Source organism: Physeter macrocephalus, chromosome 11 (genome assembly GCF_002837175.3).
Source record: "Physeter macrocephalus isolate SW-GA chromosome 11, ASM283717v5, whole genome shotgun sequence".
Taxonomy (NCBI): domain Eukaryota; kingdom Metazoa; phylum Chordata; class Mammalia; order Artiodactyla; family Physeteridae; genus Physeter; species Physeter macrocephalus.
Genome location: NC_041224.1, coordinates 123,723,751 through 123,730,918, shown reverse-complemented (window position 1 = coordinate 123,730,918; position 7,168 = coordinate 123,723,751).

The following is a 7,168-nucleotide window of genomic DNA, read 5'->3' as shown; positions in this document are numbered from 1 at the left end:
CGGGAGAGGCCGCGACAGTGAGAGGCCCGCGTACCACACAAAAAAAAAAAAAAAAAAAAAAAAAAGCAACAGCAAAATATAAAATTGATTTAAGAAAAATTATATAAATATATGCATTTGCATTTCTGAAGATAGTTTCCACTATCACAGAATTTCACTTCTCACTTGCATCCCAGTGGTTCACATATGAAATATCTATAAATCTTAATTTCACCTATTACAAAATATAAACCCAATCTTATTATTAAGATGGTATACACAGTAGATGTAAGGCATATGGCAGTGTCATAGAGTGCATCATGGATCTCATTATTAAAGTTCATTTTATCATAAATAAAAATTTAAATATTTCTGAATAAAGCAATTATAAAACAAAGCAGTACTTGCTTCAGGTCAGGTAGTTTTGAAAAATTCGGGAGTCCAATTCTGTGAAAATTTATCTATCTCTTAAAAATTTACGATGCTTGAAAATTCTTGTATAATTTTGGAAAATATAACTTTTATTGCTGATAATGATTGAAACTAAAAAATGCAGCCTAAAAATATCAAAGAAATAGTATGGCAAACATTATGAGACTGATAGATAAAATTTTAAAGGAATACAAACATAAAGGAAGGAATGACATGAAGAGATGGTAAAATTAGTATTGCTTCCTTATTTTGGAAATATCAAATTTTATTTCAAATGCAAAGAACAGTGTCTTGTTAGAATAGTCCTTGAAGAAAAAGAAGTAAAGTACTGGGTATGGTAAATTCTTTTAACTTGACAGTAACATTCTTCCAAAGAGAATAAAAATAGTGAGGAGTATGTCATCAGGAGTGACGTTTGCAAGATCACACACAGGTAATTGTCAAAAGCCAGTCTTCACAGTAATCAGAGGACATCTCACATGGTTACATGATACAGGTAATTTGTCATCTACATCAGTATGTTGCAGATGGTCTTCAGGCTTTGGGGTTCACTTTCACACAGCTCTCTGCTGCTGGCAGCATCAGAAGACAGCTTTCCCTTGATTTATCTTGTCTCCATGGTACGGATCTTCCAGGTCTGATGCTCTCATATGATGCTCTATAAATACTTTGTAAGTCCTCCTCATTTCTACTCTATGGAATAACAAAAGTGTCATAAACTGTACACTATCCTTACCTTCTTTTTTATCCTCAAGTAATTTCTTCTCCAAAACAACAATAAAAACAAAATTTTGAAATAAATGGGTTATTTATGATGTGAGCCTCAAGAGCTTTTTTGAGTAAAAACTCAACATTAACCTGACATTTTTTTAGCAATTTGTTCTAATAACCCCATTTCTCCTACAGATAATCTCCTACAGATGTCTCTAAATAATTATAGGGTCACATATAGAAAAATGACCAAAAGTAAAGCAAAACAATGGACATTTCATTATATTATACTGCTACCTATTTGGAATTTCAGAGGTGTATACTAGGAGGATGGAATAAGGAAAGAAGTTATAATTTATTGTGCAAATTAACTACTGACTAAATGTGATTTTCTGGGTTGCTTTGATATTTAAAAAAATTGAGCCAAAAATGATATAATATTAATCATGCTAGTCAGTACTGGATTCTTAACTATTGACATGAAGGCTACATCAGAGATGGGAAAGCTGCCAGCATCTAACAGGATAGTAGAAGATATCTAAGATTCCCTACCCATATCATAACAATTCTGTAAAATATAAAGAGAAAATAACTCATTTCAACTCTTAAAATTGAGCCTAAAAAGATAAATATATGCTGTATATGATTAATCTTAATGGGTCTTTAATGAGCTCTTAAGCACAAAACAAATACAAAAGTTATACTAAAGGTTTCTTTAAAGAATGTAATTCTTGGTTTTGGAGAGGAAATGATGAAGAAGCACAGTGATTTATTGCAAATTGTAGTTCTTGTTTAAGGCACAATTTTACAGAACAGAATAATTTTTTGAATTATCTTCCATTTCCCCTATGATCTGAATACCCTTCAGCACCGTGTGGTCACTTAGGTTTAGATTAATTGTAAATAAAAATTGTATATACCTAAAATTGAATTAGAATTTGCCAAGTTTTAATTTATATTGCTTTTCACCTTCAGTAATAGGCACAATCAGGAAATATGGTAATGTGTAAAAGTTTTAAAATGTTATAAAATATTGATTTATTTAAAATGAAGTCAATTAAAACATAACAAAAATATATTGCTTTGTCTGACACTTTTTAAAAATGTTAATTTAATTTAATAATCTCAACTCTAATGTTGATTTTCAAATATATTTGACAGTTAAATTCAGTTCACCACCTAGGGGAGTTGTTGAATGTTGTAATCAAGACGACATGACATGACTGCCAATTGACCATAGAACTGAACATGGGCAATCCCTGAACAGGTACAACCTCACCTGTGCTTGGAATGTATGCTCTCCCCTCAATTCCCATGGTGGGAGCTGTTTTCAAGGACACAGCCTTGAGAGTATAAATTGTTTTTGAGACCATCTGGATGGTCTCATGACTAAACCCAGGTAAGGCCTCTATAAAACTTTTAAGATTTGGTGGGGGGTTGCAGAGATCTACACCAAGAGAAACCTCATAAGTTCCCTTGATTATTAAAACTGCCAGCTACCAATTTGAATGATCTGCCTCTTTCTTTGCTCTCTCCATGCCCTCCATGTATAGAGGCCAGTTTGCAAACCAATGCACCAGGAAACTTAAGAAATGGGCCTTAGGAAACTAGACTAAGCACAAAAGAAGAAGGTAGACCTTATCACCAAGATTCCATCTTATTTTTCCATGGGACCCCAGTGGGCTTTGCCAGCAGCACCATGGGAAGGACCTTCAAGATGGCGGAGGAGTAAGACATGGAGATCACCTTCCTCCCCACAAATACATCAAAAATACATCTACATGTGGAACAACTCCTAAGAACAACTACTGAACGCTGGCAGAAGACCTCAGACTTCCCAAAATGCAAGAAACTCTCCATATAATGGGCTGTGTGGCTGACAGGGTCTGGGTGCTCCAGCTGAGTGGCAGACCTGAGCCGCTGATGTGGGAGAGCCAAGGTAGGACATTTGTCCACCAGAGACTTCCTGGCTCCACGTAATATCAAATGGCGAAAGCTCTCCCAGATATCTCCATCTCAACGCTAAAACCCAGCTCCACTCAACAACCAGCAAGCTACAGTGCTGGACACCCTATGCCAAACAACCAGCAAGACAAGAACACAACCCCACCCATTAGAAGAGAGGCTGCCTAAAATCATATTAAGTTCACAGGCACCCCAAAACACACCACCGGACATAGTCCTGCCCACCAGAAAGAGAAAATACAGACTCACCCACTAGAACGCAAGCACCAGTCCCCTCCCCTAGGAAGCCTATTAAGCCCACTGAATCAAACTTACCCACTGGGGGAAGACATCAAAAACAATAGGAACTACAAACCTACAGCCTGTGAAAAGGACACCCAAACACAGTAGGTTAAGCAAAATGAGAAGACAGAGAAATACACAGCACATGAAGGAGCAAGGTAAAAACTAACCAGACCAAACAAATGAAGAGGAAATAGGCAGTCTACCTGAAAAAGAATTCAGAGTAATGATAGTAAAAATAATCCAAAATCTTGGAAATAGAAGGGAGAAAATATAAGAAACATTTAACAAGGACCTAGAAGAACTAAAGAGCAAACAAACAATGATGACAAGCACAATTAATGAAATTAAAAATTCTCTTGAAGGAATTTATAGCAGAATAACTGAAGTAGAAGAATGGATAAGTGACCTGGCAGAAAAAATGTGGAAAATAATTGCCAGGGAGCAGAATAAAGAAAAAAGAATGAAAAGAATTGAGGACACACGCAGAGACCTCTGGGACAACATTAAATGCACCAACATTCGAATTATAGTGGTCCCAAAAGACGAAAAAAAAAAGTGATTGAGAAAATATTTGAAGAGATTATAACTGAAAACATCCCTAAGATGGGAAAGGAAAGAGTCAATCAAGTCCACGAAGTGCAGAGAATCCCATACAGGATAAATCCAAGGAGGAACAAACCAAGACACATTAATCAAACTACAAAAAATTAAATACAAAGAAAAAATATAAAAAGCAGCAAGGGAAAAGCAACAAATAACATACAAGGGAATCCCCATAAGGTTAACAGCTGATCTTTCATCAGAAACTCTGCAAGCCAGAAGGGAGTGGCAGGACATATTTAAAGTGATGAAAGGGAAAACCATACAACCAAGATTACTCTACCCAGCAAGGATCTCATTCAGATTCGATGGAGAAATCAAAACACTTACAGACAAGCAAAAGCTAAGAGAATTCAGCACCACCAAACCAGCTTTACAAGAAATGCTGAAGGAATTTCTCTAGGCAGGAAACACAAGAGAAGAAAAACACCTACAATAACAAGCCAAAACAATTAAGAAAATGGTAATAGGAACATACATATTGATAATTACCTTAAATATAAATGGATTAAATGCTCCAAACAAAAGAAATAGACTGGCTGGATGGATACAAAAACAAGACCCATATATATGCTGTCTACAAGAGACCCACTTCAGACCTAGGGACACATACAGACTGAAAGCGAGGGGATGGAAAAAGATATTCCATGCAAATGGAAATCAGAAGAAAGCTGGAGTAGCAATTCTCATATCAGACAAAATAGACTTTAAAATAAAGACTATTGCAAGAGACAAAGAAGGACAATACATAATGATCAAGGGATCAATCCTAGAAGAAGATATAACAATTGAAAATATTTATGCACCCAACATAGGAGGCAAATGCTAACAGCCGTAAAAGGGGAAATCAAAAGTAACACAATAACTGTAGGGGACTTTAACACCCCACTTTCACCAATGGACAGATCATCCAAAATGAAAATAAGGAAACACAAGCTTTAAATGATATATTAAAAAATATTGACTTAATTGATATTAATAGAACATTCCATCCAAAAACAACAGAATACGCTTTCTTCTCAAGTGCTCATGGAACATTCTTCAGGATAGATCATATCTTGGGTCACAAATCAAGCTTTGGTAAAATTAAGAAAATTGAAATCATATCAAGTAACTTTTCCGACAACAACGCTATGAGACTAGATATCAATTACAGGAAAAAAATCTGTAAAAAATACAAACACATGGAGACTAAAGAATACACTACTAAATAACCAAGAGATCACTGAAGGAATCAAAGAGGAAATCAAATTATACCTAGCAACAAATGACAATGAAAACACGATGACCCAAAACCTATGGGATGCAGCAAAAGCAGTTCTAAGATGGAAATTTATAGTAATACACTCCTACCGAAGAAACAAGAAAAATCTCAACTAAGAAACCTAATCTTACACCTAAAGCCATTAGAGAAAGAATAACAAAAAACCCCCAAAGTTAGCAGAAGAAAAGAAATCATACAGTTCAGATCAGAAAAAAACTGAAAAAGAAATGAAGAAAACAGTAGCAAAGATCACTAAAACTAAAAGCTGGTTCTTTGAGAAGATAAAATTGATAAAGCATTAGCCAGACTCATCAAGAAAAAAAAAGAAGACTCAAATCAACAGAATTAGATATGAATAAGAAGTTACAACTAACAGTGCAGAAAAACAAAGGATCATGAGAGATTACTGCAAGCAACTATAGGCCAATAAAATGGACAACCTGGAAGAAATGGACAAATTCGAAGAAAAGCACAACCCTCTGAGACTGAACCAGGAAGAAATAGAAAATATAAACAGATCAATTATAAGCACTGAAATTGAAAGTGGGATTAAAAATGTTCCCACAACCAAAAGCCCAGGACCAGATGGCTTCACAGGTGAATTCTATCAAACATTTAGAGAAGAGCTAACACCTATCCTTCTCAAACTCTTCCAAAAGATAGCAGAGGGAGGAACACTCCCAAACTCATTCTATGAGGCCACCATCACCCTGATACCAAAACGAGACAAAGGCGTCACAAAGAAAGAAAACTACAGGCCAATATCACTGATGAACATAGATGCAAAAATCCTCAACAAAATACTAGCAAACAGAATCCAACAGCACATTAAAAGGATCATACACCATGATCAAGTGGGGTTTATCCCAGGAATGCAAGGATTCTTCAATATATACAAATCAATCAATGTGATAAAACATACTAACAAACTGAAGGAGAAAAACCATATGATCATCGCAGTAGATGCAGAAAAGGCTTTCTACATAATTCAGCACCCATTTATGATAAAAGCTCTCCAGAAAGTAGGCATAGAGGGAACTTACCTCAACATAATAAAAGCCATATATGACAAACCCACAGCCAACATTGTTCTCAATGGTGTAAAACTGAAACCGTTTCCACTAAGATAAGGAACAAGACAAGGTTGCCCACTCTCACCACTGTTATTCAACATAGTTTTGGAAGTTTTAGCCAGTGCTGTCAGAGAAGTAAAAGGAATCTAAATCGGAAATGAAGAAGTAAAACTCTCACTGTTTGCAAATGACATGATGCTATACGTAGAGAATCCTAAAGATGCTACCAGAAAACTACTAGAGCTATTCAATGATTTTGGTAATGTAGCAGGATACAAAATTAATGCACAGAAATCTCTTGCATTCCTATACACTAATGATGAAAAATCTGAAAGAGAAATTAAGGAAACACTCCCATTTACCATTGCAACAAAAAGAATAAAAAATACTTAGGAATAAACCTACCTAAGGAGACAAAAGTCCTGTATGCAGAAAACTACAAGATACAGGTGAAAGAAATTAAAGATGATACAAACAGATGGAGAGATATACCAAGTTCTTGGACTGCAAGAATCAACATTGCGAAAATGACTATACTATACAAAGCAATCTACACATTCAGTGCAATCCCTGTCAAACTACCAATGGCATTTTTTACAGAACTAGAACAAAAAAATTTCACAATTTGTATGGAAGCACAAAAGATGCTGAATAGGGAAAGCAATCCTGAGAAAGAAAAACGGAGCTGGAGGAATAAGGCTCCCTGACTTCAGACTATACTACAAATCTACAGTAATCAATACAGGATGGTACTGACAGAAAAATATTAATATAGATCAATGGAACAGGATAGAAAGTCCAGAGATAAACCCACGCACATATGGTCACCTTATCTTTGATAAAGGAGGCAAAAATATAC